A 15,177-nucleotide genomic window follows, 5' to 3' on the forward strand; every position below is an offset into this window, starting at 1 on the left:
CTTCCACCCACCCTACAAAAAGCTCTGACCCAAAAATGAGCCTTGGCTGCTGCCTGGGCAACAGGCAGTTCGCATTGCAGCCCCTCTGTACCTACAGGTTCCTACTGAGGGTGAGCCAAGTCTAGTCTAACAGGAAGCTTTACTTTACCTCCACTGCAACCCAAATTACTGCCTGTCTTGTCGTGTATCTACAGCATTTATGGAAGCTGTTAGAAAATCTGACAGAGCAGAAGTTCTGTTTGCCCGCCGAGCCTCCCCACACAGCTTGTCTTCCATTGAGAACCAACCCACATAGAAAACCAGCAGCTGAGCATGTGAAAAATGATCTGCCTACATGTGATAGCCTGAACACCAACCACAAAGCCCAGAGTAAAGCCAGCCAAGCAGCAGGGGGCATCTAGGGCCCTAAGTCTCTCTGGGTGCTTCTAGCTCTTGCTTTCTTTTCCCAGTGGAACAGAGAGCACAAAGAATAAAGCAATATTCTTCTGGAACAGGGAGAGTGCAATATCTCTCAATGCAGAGATGCTGGAACAAGTTGTCCAAGAGAGGTAGTGGGTGCCCCCTCTTCAGAGGTGTTCAAGGCCAGGTTGGATGAGGTCTTGAGCAACCTGGTATGGTGGGAGATGTCCCTGCCCACAGCAGGGAGGTTACAACTAGATGATCTTTAAGGTCCCTTCCAATCCAAACCGTTCTATGAATCTACATGCTTCCTAGAACTCAGCTGTGGTTGCAGCTTTACCCAGAATGAGCTGAACCCATTTCCATTCTTTCCTGTGTCTTCTACAAGAGCCTTGTGTTGCCAGGCTTTCTTCTCCTTTAGCTGTTTCAGTGGCAAGGAGATTTTCTTAGAGTGGACCTTGCTTATCATGAAAAACACAGCTAGGATGCTACACACATTTTCATGAAGTAAAAGCATCCAAGAAGGTTCTGGTGATTGGTCTGGCTTCATCCACAGCCTCTGCTAGCCAAATACAAAGACTGTACACACCCAAAGCTTGAAGAAGCAGAGCCTTACAACCTGTGCTCATTCAGACAGTTACTCTTTAATTTCAAATTTCCTCTTTCTAGCATAGGTACAGGTATGTAGGTAGAGGGGACAGCCAAAGACACAGCAATACCATGGAGCAGTGCAATATACTCAATGGAAAATCTCCACTTCTTGCACTTTGGCACCTAGAAACCTGCTGGCTCCTTCCGACCCTCTTATCTCAAGCTGTATTGCTGTGATACCTCTCTCCTTGCTACCTCAGCCACTCCAGCCTTGCTTGGCAGAAGCAGTTTTATCAGCCATCTCCCACTTCCAAATATACAGGGAAGATCTAACCAGAATGGTGGCATAGCCAAAGCAATTATAGGGGAAAAAAAAAAAAACAACCAACCCAAACCAAACCAACAAAAAAAGTGACCAGAAAAAAAAACCAAAACCAAACCACAAGAACACTCTAAATAGCTGGTATTGGAAGACAATGAAGAATTACATAACAAGTCTGAATACTGACAAAAGCAAGGAGAAACAAGAGCCTCTCCACAAGAGGAAAGGCTTTGCACTGTTATTTTCCCCAGTCTACCTTAAAGATGCTGCTATTCCTTGTTAAAGGGATGCCTAGTCTTCACAATTACTCTGTTTGGGAGGCAATGATTCTCCTTCTTACAGTTTTTTCCATGTTTGAGAGAGGAGAGGAGAGGAAGAAAAAAAAAAGAACACATCTATATTTGTCAAGGAAGTTTGCATCAAAAAGTTTGTGTCCTAGTTATTTTTCAAGTATGTAGGACAAGGCACAAAAAAAAAAAAAAAAAAAAAACAAAAAAAAAAAAAACCAAAAAACCCCTCAACCCTTATTTATAACTTGCTATTGGCCAACAAAATCAGTACTTGATAAGGATTACCAAGACAAATTATCTGTGCAGTACGTTATCATCATGCAACAAAATGTCAGTAGCACTCAATATTTTCAGAATATAACCATAAAAGGATGGCTGTGCTTGGGCTATCATGGCAGGTAAAAGTAACCTTCATAGAATGGAGACAAGCTGTTTATTCAGTTTCAGTTCAGAGATAGAAAAAAGTAAAGAAATCAAAGTCAAAACAGCCCTAGAGTAATGTCAGTCATGGTGTTCTTGTCAAGGAGTGATACTGTTATCCTTCATCAGCTATGCACTAGCTGGAGAGATCACCTTGATCTAAAGATCCAGAACCTCCCTCTTCTCATTGATTCTCAGCTTCTGCATGGCACAGACTCAAGAGCCCTCAGCCTAATTTAACCTATTACATGAAATATTATTGAAATATTCCTAGTTTCAGAAAAAACTTTGTTACTATTCTCAGTCAGCACTTGCTTTTCCAGACCAGCTAAATCCATGTTACATGCAAGACCCATCTACAGCACACAAATCATGGTCCAGAGTGCATGAACTGAAAATTGATATATCTGTAATCAGAGAGAGCACTTGATATTTGACTTTATCAGTTTCAGTATGTCAAATATCAGTCCTCAAGCATAAGTGTAGTGTTTCTTTTTGCTGCTGAAGAGTCAGTTTTTACATGAAAGTGCAAGTGTTTTCAATATTCACAACACAAAATAAATCCAAGAGAAACAAAACAATCAAGGCACTCTGGGAAGCAAATTCACTGTGGTGAGTTCAGACATGGGCTATCTTCACTCCTTCTAGGCTTGCTATATTCCTACCTTTCAGTTAAGCTTCAAAAATAATAGGCTTCCATTATCCCCAGTAATAAAAAAAGGAGGCTTTAACTGCAGCTAAAGAAAACCCTTTCTGTCAAAGTTCACATATTTCAGGCATCAGCATAGAAATAAGGCTATCTAGGAAAGAAATTTCTCCCTACAGTATTGCAGCAGGTCAGCCCCAGCTTGCTATCCCATCTACTGCCCAACTGCACAACAAGAGATTTTCTCTCAGCCCAGCCAGCCTCCTTCTTCTGACATAAGGGAAATAGTAGGAAAAGCAGCCAGGAGACAAGTGAAAACATTACCACACAGACCAAAGCCCAACAACCTTTTTCCTTGGCCTCCTCCAACCTCTCCTATCACTGTGAGGGGCAAGAGCTCTTCCATGAAAGCCCAAAGCCCCAAACATGCACACAGCCAAGAATGCATCTACCAACCCCCAAATTCTAGTTCCCAAACACCAACCTCAAAAAACCCAAACAAGTAACCTGAGCTTAGAGGCAGGTTTAGCTCTACTTTGTGTCTTCCCCGACTCAAAAGCTCTTTTTGGCTACTTGCTCCCATGTTGAGACAAACACCACAACCTAGCACAGGGATGAGCTAGTCTGGAGGCTCAAAAATACCACAGTTGTAAAGTATTTCTTGGTTAAATCCCAGGGACAAGCCATTACCAGATTGATTTGGGAAATACATCAGGATGGTTGTGCTGTGCACTAAGGAGCACTGCATGGAGCTCTGCTAAGAGCTTAATGCCTCTCCTGGTTGTGGAATGTCTCCAGGCACTTGGGTGTGCCTGGGTGCTCCAGTACACACCAAGTGTACATCCTGGCACCACCCAGCACCTTTTCCAAGAAACATCTTATTTTGGAAAGAAAGCTTTGTCTGGTATCTTTGCAAAAGGAAAATGCAAGGAGCTAATTCAGCTGTGCAGTGTTGCACTTCTGGTCTTTATAACTCCAGGTGCTACCCTGAAAATAGCACTTCGAAGTGTAATAACTCTGCATCAGCCCCGGCTGCAGAGGAAATCTCAGCTCTTGTATTACACCAGGGGATTGACCAAATAGCTTATTTGCAAACCTGTGTATTCACTTCCACTTTATCACAAAGAAAGCCAGTGGTGAAAAAAAAACATTAACAAATTGAGAGGTTTCTTTGCTACTTGCCCTCTGCAGTGTGAACTCTTATAATGGATTCACTATATGATCTTAAATTATACTTCAAGCTATTACTTCTAAAGTGCTCTGGGTTCTGCAAGGGTATGGTGTGGCTTCCATATAACTATTTTAGCATGCTTGGAGACCCTTGGATTAGAGGTTCTACAGAAAGAAATTTGGTTATGGATGAAATACACTGGTGTCCAATGCTGTGGCCTAGAGTCTGTAGGAAAATCCTTGAAATGATCAAGCAAACAGAAAAGGACAGTTTCTAACTTCAGTTATATTAATGGAAAAAAAAAACTCCCAACCAACCTCAAAAAGTTAGAAAGCACCAAAAAACCCCAAAACAAAACAAAACAAAAAAACCCAAACAAACACCCTCAAAGAGGTGGAAATGAGAGATTGAGGAAAGTTCTCCCACTGGAACAAAAGAAAAAAAATATAATCAGCATGAATATGTGACGTACAGCAGCCAATGCTTCCCTGATGCCATCACCTCAGTAAACATGGCACAGCAAGATTCAGTTCCTTGTCACATCTATGAGCTTTGTCATTATTTAACAAAAACACTAAGCAGTCTCTTCCCACCTCATCTACTTGTTTGCAGGGCTGGGCAGAGAGCTGCAGACAGAGCTCTCTGTGTTGTGCTAGTGCTCGAAATGGTTGGTTTCTGCGTAAGGAATTAGTGCATGAAATGAGCATGGGGATGGGGGGAAATCATATACTGTTCTGCCTTTGCTTCAAAACAGGTTGGTTGATTGACAGCAAATCCTATATAATAATTCCTTCCAGGCAGATGGTAAGATCACGATTTGCTCTTCACTTGCAATTTTCTGCTGCCTCTCACAAGCAACCTAGCTACATGATCCACCAATACGAAGGGTCTGGGCTGTTTGCTCTGTGTTTTACAATGCTCATATCAAAACATATGGATTAATATTGTAACTAGTTCTGACATTCCATTTCGTAAAAATTTGCCTCTAACGTCCCATAGCTGGTGGTACATAGATAATTGCTTCAGAAAGCCACACAAAAGCAACTGGTAAATCCCTGCACCACCCCTGACAGACAATACTCTTTTGAACGTTTGCGTAGGTGTTGAAAATCTTGCCATACATCTCGAGCTCTCTCAGCACATATTGTTTTTAGGCTGCCATCTGCTAATGCACAGTTCCACCCTAAGAGAGATGCAGGAGTGCTCCATTCTCCAGTCTGTTCTCTTTTCAGATTTACTCTTTGATTTCTTCCATTTCTCAACACTCCGATTCTGTCCTTCCTAACCCTGGCTGTAGTCACAAAGTTCAAGAGGCCACTCCACACCACTGCTGATTTCCAGGGATAAGGAAGATTTATTGAGCTCGTAGCCCTTCGTTTGCTGTAATGAACCAAAGTGATGGTGGTGTCCCTGGAAGCAGATTCATTTGTCTCCTAGTCATCTGGTATGCACACAGAGCAATGCTGGGCTGATCAGGAACTTCTGAAGCACTCATTTCTACTGCCTGTGCACTACATACATGTATATTAAGTTGGTGGCAAGGGAAGAAGGCAACTCCCAAAGAAATAACGTGGGTATCATCTTGAACAAAGCAAGCCATGCACATCACAGTGCAGAATGTTGGGATCTAATTATCACAGTAAATAAGAAATGATGAACATTATACTTGACTGATTTTGTTCTTCACTGAAATTGTCAGCAGCACGCTTTTTCTTAGTGCTGATTTTGCCTCGCTACCAAGCAGGTTAGCAAAAGATTTCAGATTATATTATATTGGTTAGAAAACAAATGTTTTTTATGGACACATTAGGCGAAGTTTAGAGCTAGCCCAGAATTTCAAGCCCCAATTAGACTCTCTCCTAAAAAGAGACCAAATGGAAAAAGAAATTTGGTGCTAGGTGCTTCCCTTCATGTGTTAGCCTCCAATGTTTTGCTTTGTCTCTCTGTGGCTTAGAAAGCAACTTTTTCCCAGATGCTTAGAAATGGCTGTAACTGCTGACGGGAAAGATTAGGATCCATCACTAAAATACATTGGAAGCTACAAATTTAAGAAACTGAGCATGTCATCACTTGTCAGTTGAAATTTATCTGCTTTAATCCTTTTTAAATATTCCTCTTCTCCCACACATCCCTTTTGCTACCCCACCTTCTTCTTCTCAGATTTTCAAAGATTTTGTTGTCCTCTGCTTTTGAATGAAATAACCAAATTCTTTTGGCCCTGTAGGCTCTGTATGTCAAATGGCTGTTCGTGTCACACCCTGACTTCTGTGCACCAAGCAGAGAAATCAGCATAAGTGAACATACACAATGGCACAGAAATCCTTTCTATATTGCTTGAAAAGCATGAAAACGAATAAAAGAGAACCAAGAAAATAAATAGAGATTGGAAAATGAAAATAAAAAGGGGTGTGTGTTTAAAGGAGGCACAACTAGTAGTTTTGATTTTATTCCAGCTTGTACAGCAATCTTCTCTCTCATTCCCTAAATTGTACAGAAATGGTTTGGTAAACCTAAGTTACATGTTTCCCCTGATTTCAGTAATCTAGGTAAAACAGAACCATTTTTTCCATTGAAACAAAATATTTCTTTTTACATCTAAGCAACAGCAGTAGTTTTTTTGTTTCTTCTATCTATGCTCCAGCAAAAGATTGCAACTGCCTTTTTACAAGCTTTTAGTTGCTGGAGATATAAACTCTCTCCTCAAAGTATGACAGAGGAATTCTCATTCAATGAAGTATGATACCTTTCAGAGAGCACAAAAGCAACTAATAGATTTTTAGGAAAATGCTGAAAATCGGTTTAATGTTTCATAAATAAAGATATTTATTCAATCAGGAATGAAAGTCTACCACAAGCAGAAGGCTTGGCCCTACTTGTGACATCAAATCCTTCTTTTGGAAAGACATGGGTCTTTAATGGACGTGGAGTCATTTGCTGGCCCTCTGAGTCTCACCTGATACAGTCATCAGGGCTAAATTATAAATATGAATCATTTTCAGGCAGCATAATATCCACTTGGCTCCTCCTTCCATTTCCCCACAGGGAGCTGAAAAATGTTAAACTGTTCTCTTCACAATTAAATTCATGAAACACTTAAATTCTATGGCAGCCAGACACCAAGGAACAGGGAAATCATTTCATCTCATAATGTTTTAGAGCCCCTAGGCAAATGTAAACAGTGTATGCCGTGATAGAGGAAGGATTTATTGCTGCTGAACAGAGAATCTGCTGATTTATTTTTAATTCCAGGAGATTTTTGATGGTAATTTATTTATGACAGAATTTTGGTGGAATTGTTATTTAGGAAGTTTGAACACACCAGACCCATTTGTGTAGAAATGTATTTTAAACAAAAAAAAAAAAAAAGACAAAAAAAAAAAAGAGACATACACAAATAAATTTTTATTGAACTAACTCTGGCCAGTAACAGTGAATGATTATTGCACTCACTCTCCTGCCAGAGTATAAAAGGGGTGGGGGGGGGGTTTGAGCTCTCTCGCATATCACAGCTTCTGGAGTCCAAGAAACATTTAATAGGCTGCCACTGGAGGTGCTGCTGAAGCAATCTTAAGCTTAGGCAGAGAAGTGTCTGAGTCACTTTTATATTCTTTGCAAATATTTTACCCAAGATTAGTTTCATTGATTTTGCTGAGAAAAACACCACTAAATTCTGCACCCGAGTGCTGTTTTTACCATTCATTTATATACGACTCAGAATAACAAAGGTTTTGAGTACCACTTTGAGTCAGTGCATCTCTGTTAGTATATCAAGTTCATAAAAGCATTAGTGAAAATATGACTTTATGTCGTGCCACTTACTTTTACAGTAAACACTTAGCTCTACTGAAGCTTCAGCTGTATTCAGCAGCCTTGGGAACTGTTTGGAAAACTAAGAGAGGGTAAATTCAGTTTCACAGTGGAGGTTGAGCCAGGAGTCTTCAATACTGGTTACCAGTGGGTATGTGCTTGTAGGAATAGCCATCCACACACTACATCACAGAATCACAAAATTTCAGGGCCTGGAAGGGACCTCAAAAGATCACCTAGTCCAGCCCCCCTGCCAGAGCAGGATCACTTACACCAGATTACACATGAATGCATCCAGGCGACTTTTGAATATCTCCAGAGAAGGAGAGTCCACATCTTCCCAGGGCAGCCTGTTCCAGTGCTCAGTCACCCTCACAGTGAAAAATGTTTTCCTCATATTTACGTGAATCTTCTTATGCCCCAAATTCCACCCATTGCCCCTTGTCCTGTCATTGGGCACCCCCAGAAGAGCCTGGCTCCATCCTCTTGGGACTCACCCTTTACATATTCATAAACATTTTCAAGGTCACCTCTCAGTCTCCTCTTCTCCAAGCTGAAGAGCCCCAACTCCCTCAGTCTTTCCTCGTATGAAAGATGTTCCACTCCCTTAATCATCCTCGTGGCTCTGTGCTGGACTCTTTCAAGCAGCTCCCTGTCTTTCTTGAACTGAGGGGCCCAGAACTGGACACAATGTTCCAGATGCGGCCTCACCAGTGCAGAGTAGAGGGGGAGGAGAATCTCTCTCAACCTACTGGTCACATGCCTTCTAATCCACCCCAGAATGGCATTGGCCTTCTTGGACACAAGAGCAAATTGCTGGCTCATGGTCACCCTTCCATCCACCAGGACCTCCAGGTCCCTTTCACCTTCAATGCTCTCCGGCAGGTCTGTCCCCAACCTTTACTGGTGCATGGAGTTTTTCCTTCCCAGGTGCAAGACTCTACACTTGCCCTTGTTGAACTTCATCAAATTTCTCCCTGCCCAGCTCTCCAGCCTGTCCAAGTCTCACTGAATGGCAGCACAACCTTCAGGTGTCAGCCACTCCACCCAGCTTTGCGTCATCAGCAAACTTGCTGACAGTTCACTCTGTGCCCTCCTCCAGGTCATTGATGAATATATTGAACAGCACTGGTCCCAGTACTGACCCCTGAGGGACTCCACTAGATGCGGGCCTCCAACTAGACACTGTCCCATTAACCACAACTCTGACTTCTCTCCTTCAACCAGTTCACAATCCACCACACTACCTGATCATCGAGACCACACTACTTCAATTTAATTGCAAGGATGCTGTGGGAGATAGTGTCGAATGCCTTACTGAAATTAAGGTCGACCACATCCACTGCTCCACCATCATCTATCCACCTGGTTATGTTCTCATAAAAGGCTATCAAGTTGGTCAAACATGACTTCCCTTTGGTAAAGCCATATTGACTGCTCCTAGTGACCCTCTTGTCCTTGATATGCCTATGGACAGCGCCAAGGATAAGTTGCTCCATGTCTGTCTCTGTGGGTATCCAAGCCCCAGCAATTGTCTGTCATCTTAGGTCCTCCTATTTTTTTGTCCTGTATGGCTTCTATTGCAATCTATGGGCTAGTATATTGGACAGAAGCCACCTCCCTTGTATCTGCATGTACAAGATCAAGCATCAGTAGGCTGAGCTGTGACCACAGCCTGTGATCATGCCACAGCACAGCTGAAGAAAATCATAAGGAGCTATAATCTGACCATCCTTAGATAATTCATCACTTGTGTCTCCACTAAAAGGTGCTTCCATATTATTCAAGTCATTCAAGATCCCTTTTTGTTCTTTTCTCACCCTCCGTGAGCAAGAAGCCCTGCCATTTAGAAGGGCCAATAGTAAACAGGAGACTTCTTTAAACAAATGCATAATTTCTGAGTTTATCTTCAAAGGTGCCACAGAAATCATTCCAGAATATCTGTCAGGCTGGCATTCCCCTGAGACTGCTTTACCTCTTTGCTCTGGCTAACTGGAAGCAAGAACTTGAACCATATCTCAGATAACTGCTGTAGAGAATCAATTTTCAATTTCCTGCTGAACTTCTGATATATATTTAAATACTCAGTACTTCTGGCATCTGTGAAAGGAACCAACAATAAAATCAAATGGTCAAACTACTCACCTGATAAGAGAAAAATCTGAAATAAATCAAACAAACAGGAAACTCAGGTATGGGCCTGAAGGGTAAATTTTCTCAGCACCAGTGTGAATCAGAGCCATGATCTTACAGTCTTTTTGACAAGAAAATGCCCAGTTATTCAATGGCAATTTTCCCTAACTGAATATATTCCTTTAGAGTTCATAGATTGTTCTAAAGAAGTCTAATCTTTTCAGTGGAAGGGAGAAAAATTTAGATGAAGTTCATAATAAGGTTGAAATCAGAGAAAGTATTGATAGTGACCTAATTAGAAATGAGGCTCAGTCAAAGAAGGAGAACCTCTGCTGTCACAAGAGAGAAACTGGAGAAATGTTGATCTTCCTGAAGATAATGAGACTTTTGTCATTGTTCACGGATAGGATTTTCTCCTGACCACAGATTCTACACCTCACTGCATGTTGTTATCAGGATACGAGTCTCTCAGATCAGCAGGCCACAGGCTTGTCTGCTTGCCTTTATTTTTCTCAATCTTCAATGCCCTTAATAAACTAATAAGTAAATACAACATCCCCTGAAGAAAACTCATGCTTAAAAGAATGCCATTGGAAAGATGCATGTGGAAAGGATTAGAACAGTTTTGTCTGAGGTGTTATTTGAAGAAAATTTTAAAGTGTAGGTTGGTGTTTTCCAATAATGGACAAAAAGGTCATCAAATATATATGCTGGTCAGTGACTGGCTTGAGAGGAGCTCTGAAGAAAAGGACTTGGGGGTGCTGGTGGATGAGAAGCTCAACATGAGCCACCAGTGTGCACTTGCAGTCTGAAAAAACAATTGTATCCTGGGATGCAACAAGAGAACTGTGGCCAACAGGTTGATTATCCCCCTCTGCTCCACTCTGGTGAAACCCCACCTGGAGTACTGCATCCAGTTCTGGAGCCCCTATTACAAGAAGGATGTGGAGATTCTGGAGCATGTCCAGAGAAGGACCACAAGGATGATCAGAGGGCTGGAGCTCCTCTCCTATCAGGACAGACTGAGAGAGTCGGGGCTGCTCTGTCTGGAGAAGAGGAGATTCTGAGAAGACCTTATTATGGCCTTCCACTATCTGAAGGGGGCCTACAAGAAAGCCGGTGAGGAACTTTTTAGGATGTCAGGTAGTGATAGGACTAGGGGGAATGGAGCAAAACTAGAAATGGGTAGATTCAGATTGGATGTTAGGAAGAAGTCGTTTACCATGAGAGTGGGGAGACACTGGAGCAGGTTGCCCAGGGGAGGTGGTGGAAGCCTCATCCCTGGAGGTGTTTAAGGCCAGGCTGGATGCGGTTCTGAGCAGCCTGCTCTAGTGTGAGGTGTCCCTGCCCATGGCAGGGGATTTGGAACTGGATGATCCTTGAGGTCCCTTCCAACCCTAACAATTCTGTGATGCTGTGAAGTAGGAAACAATGCTTGGTGGCTCAGCCTCCAGACAGCTGCAAATGCATCACATTGTAACGAGAAGCCAAAATGTTAATTATGCTTATGGAAAATCATGGCATCTGTAAACTGTCCTGTAGTTTTGCATGGTCTTGCTGCTTTAAGGGAATATGAACAATAAAATGCCTCCCTATCCTTTACCAGCAGTTGTAAGGTGGTTTCTGGGAGCTACTGATGGGAAGAATGAACAAATACTTTTCTCTGCAATGCCCTGAATGTAGGAATTTGTAAAACATTCTTTGAAGTCAGAGTGATTGTAAACTGAAGAGGGAAAGCCATGCAAACAGTATTAAACCTACAACTCAGAGAGTTTTTTCTCCCCAGCTAACCAGCTCCTACAGTTTGTCCAGACAGCTGACATGCTGAGAGCCTTCTCCCATTTGCAACAAGTCATCAGTGTCTCACAAACAGAAAACAAAGAGAAATGACAACAAGGTATCAAATATAAGCCCATCTTGATGCCACTGTTCAGAAGGGAAGTAGCAAACAAAATAATAGGCAGACTGGTGACAACTCAGATTTTTTATGTTTTCAGAGGTGTGAGAGGAGAATTGGAAAAATTAATTGGGTTCCAATTTTATCCTTGCTCTGTGCATGAGAAACTATGGGCAAAAATGCCAACAGTAGTAATAGTAACTGTAATAATATGACAGGAACTGCCTGAAAAATATTAATTTGCAAAATTAGAGCTTTTCAAAACTCCTACCTGAGGGACCTTTGGAGGCTGTTTCTGGCAGAATGACAGAACGTTCTTTTTAGCAGGATTTAGACACATCCTCCTGTGTGGTACCCCACAAGGCTTCATTGCAAAGCTCCATACTTTTGTGGAACTGAGGGAAAGGACTGGCTGCATGCAAGACAGTAATACACTGCCTGTGCCATAATGCCTTCCTCTCCATCTCCATGCACCCTGTCCACTGCTTTCCCTGGGTTTTCAGGTCAGATGGTGCAGTGCAACGAAGGGAGTGGATCTACATGACCAAAGAGAGATAACAGGATGGAGGCCCACCTGTCCTTCAGCTTGGCTTAGCTTAGCCCTTATTACATCATCCATAGATTTCAAAATATGTTCTTCATTTTTTGAACAGAAGAGGTTTGGGAAACTGGACTCTAATTCTGCTGCCAGGGACACCAATAGCAAAGCTCTCATTGCTTTAGAAGAGCTGGATCTGCATCAGTGCTCTGCAAAACTCACCCTGCTGTTGCAATACTTTCACCTGCCCTGAAAACAGTAAATCATACACATAAACTGAATGTCCCTCTTCAGTGAGGGGTGACAGCATTGACACAGGACAGCCACCAGATGAACATCAATGTGGGCAGGTTCAGCCATCTCTTCTTTTGGGGATGTTTGTAGCCTGAGTTTAGCAGAAATGTCATGTGTAGTAACATGAGCTGTTGAGAGGGCTTGATGCTTGCCATCCACCTTAATCTGCCAGTGGGTATTAAAATGTGGCCCAGTGGAGAAGATCTTTTTGTGTATTGGTTGCACAGACATCTGTGGTGCATGGGGGATTGATGTAGTTCAGAAAAGAAATCTAATTCAAAGTCATTTGGCTGTAAGGATAATTTAACCATCCTGGTATTGCTGAGTGATTATGCATATTTGAAAGAGAGAAAAGCAAATACCCAGAGGCCTCAATGTTTACCATGATGCCATTTCAAGAAGTTACTCTATGGTAGAAGGGGTGCTGATAACACAGGAGATAATCCTGTGTGATAGTGCTATCAGCACCTGAGGAACAATAACTGATCGACTTCATATTTACCAGGCGTACCAAGCACTCTGCATTATGTTTACCTAGTGATTAAATGAAGCAGCAAATGGAATTACTTTCTTTTAATCAGTGTGTCAGCTTGAGTAGGATAATGACATTAGTCAGGGGTGAATATAGGTTCTAGGCCAAAAAGGGCATTTCATTGCAACTTACTTCTAAAATCCCTAACATTGCTGTTTCCATGGCAGGCCATTGTGTGATGCTTCTTCAAACACAGCATAACCACAACTAAAACAAATCCCCCATTTCTGTATTTTATTATATCTACTCTGCAAGTCCACCAAAGTCTCAGTCAAACATTCTTCTTAAAGATTTCTTTAAGAGTGTTCAGGCATGAGAACAGTTTGTCTGGGGAGGTGATGGAGTCGCCATCCCTGGAGGTGTTCATAAAATGTGTAGATGAGGCACTTTGGAATATGGTCTAATGGCCATGGTGATGTTAGGTTGACAGTTGGTCTTGATCTTAGAGGTCTTTTCCAACTGAAACAATTCTGATTCTTTAAGACACATTTATTAATTATTTGTTCATATCTAGCAGTTTGTCCCAGTTATCCTTAATAACTATTAATGACCTTGCTGTTAAAATCAAGCTACAGTCAAACTCATGGCCTCACTTGCATGCAGCTGATTTTTTATGTAATTATGAAATTCAGAATGCTTCTCTTACAGGCAAGCTTGCTTGCTTAAAAGAGCAGGGATCTGTCCATTTAATTGCTTTCAGAAATGTGGCAGATTACACTATTTAGCTGCTCTTATTGAGATGTGGAATAAATAATGTGTTGCTTTAATCCTCAAGTACAAGTTATTGTCACTCCCAGGGAAGCTACACCATATGAAAGTTTTAGATGCAAACAAATTCAAATTCAAATTGAAAGAAGTCATGTTTTCTCAGTGTTGAGAAGGTTTAACAAATTCATGGAGACACTAATAAGCATTGCTAGGCTTATGTAGGGTCATGGGAAATTAGACTGGCTTTTTAAGCCATTATGACAGATTTTCTCATTGTTACATGCTAAATTCTGTCTATTAATACAGCTTACTCCTGCTCTCAGCAGTTGGACAATTTATGAGGTTCAGTGGCTTGGCTTTCTTTTCTTTTTTTTTTTTCTTTTTCTTTGCCTCTTTGGTAACCACTTATTTTTATCTGCTTTAAGGGTTTGGCAGGATTTAATTTCTAACTTACTGGCTTCTTCCAGAAATTTGTTTTGTATCTATTCTGAAAAAAAAAAAAAAGATAAAAAAATATCATGCAACACTGAGTTGCTTATTTACCTCCTTTTCCAATCAGTTCTTGATGGAATGGTACATGTCACTGCTGCTGCAAAAACTCTATGATAAGAAAAATATCTGTTTCTTAAAGATACAATGCTGAGTTGTGGCCTGATTAAGCACCACTGGATTTAGCAGTTATCAGAGTGCAAGCAGGAGCACAACTTGGAAGTCTGTATGTAGAGTTAGCATACACAGTACGTCTTTCATTCATAATGTAGATTATCCTGTGGTTCAACACACTATAATGAACCTGCCAATATCCACAACTTGCCTAAAGGTGAGGAGCTGAGCTGTGGAGGACATGTTTCACCCAGTGCAGCTTCTTGACATTAGAGGGCTCCATAATCCACAGAGTATGGCAAAAACAAGTCTCATGTTGAGGTCACTAGATGTGACACTGGGAAGAGAATTATAGACTCCTTTTGGAGCTGTGGCTTGATGGCACTGTAAACTCTGCTTCTGAAGGCCTTGGATTCAGTCAAAAGCATCACAGATGAAAAAGTAAAGAGTTGGTCTGAGATAAGATCGTTCTACTCATTCATATTGGTTTAGAAAGTTTGAGTGAGGCTTGATTTTAGCAAGAGTAGATCACCTATCATGGATCACTAGCTCCTGTATGGAGGTGGATCTGATGTAATACTGGTATCACTTGTTTTTCTAGGACTCAGAAATACCTGACATATACTGCTTATCAGGGCATCCTCTTAATGAAACACAAATGGAGGGACTGCCTATGCCTGATACAGATTAACTCTGCATCTAAACTTGGCTATAACAATTGCAGAGACACAGCTGCATGCCATGCTTGTCATCCATCACCATCAGAGCTCTAGAGGGAGATGTCAGCAGTGCAGCATGACACCAGGCAATGGAGCAGGAACATGGG

Source organism: Indicator indicator, chromosome 15, assembly GCF_027791375.1.
Source record: "Indicator indicator isolate 239-I01 chromosome 15, UM_Iind_1.1, whole genome shotgun sequence".
Taxonomy (NCBI): domain Eukaryota; kingdom Metazoa; phylum Chordata; class Aves; order Piciformes; family Indicatoridae; genus Indicator; species Indicator indicator.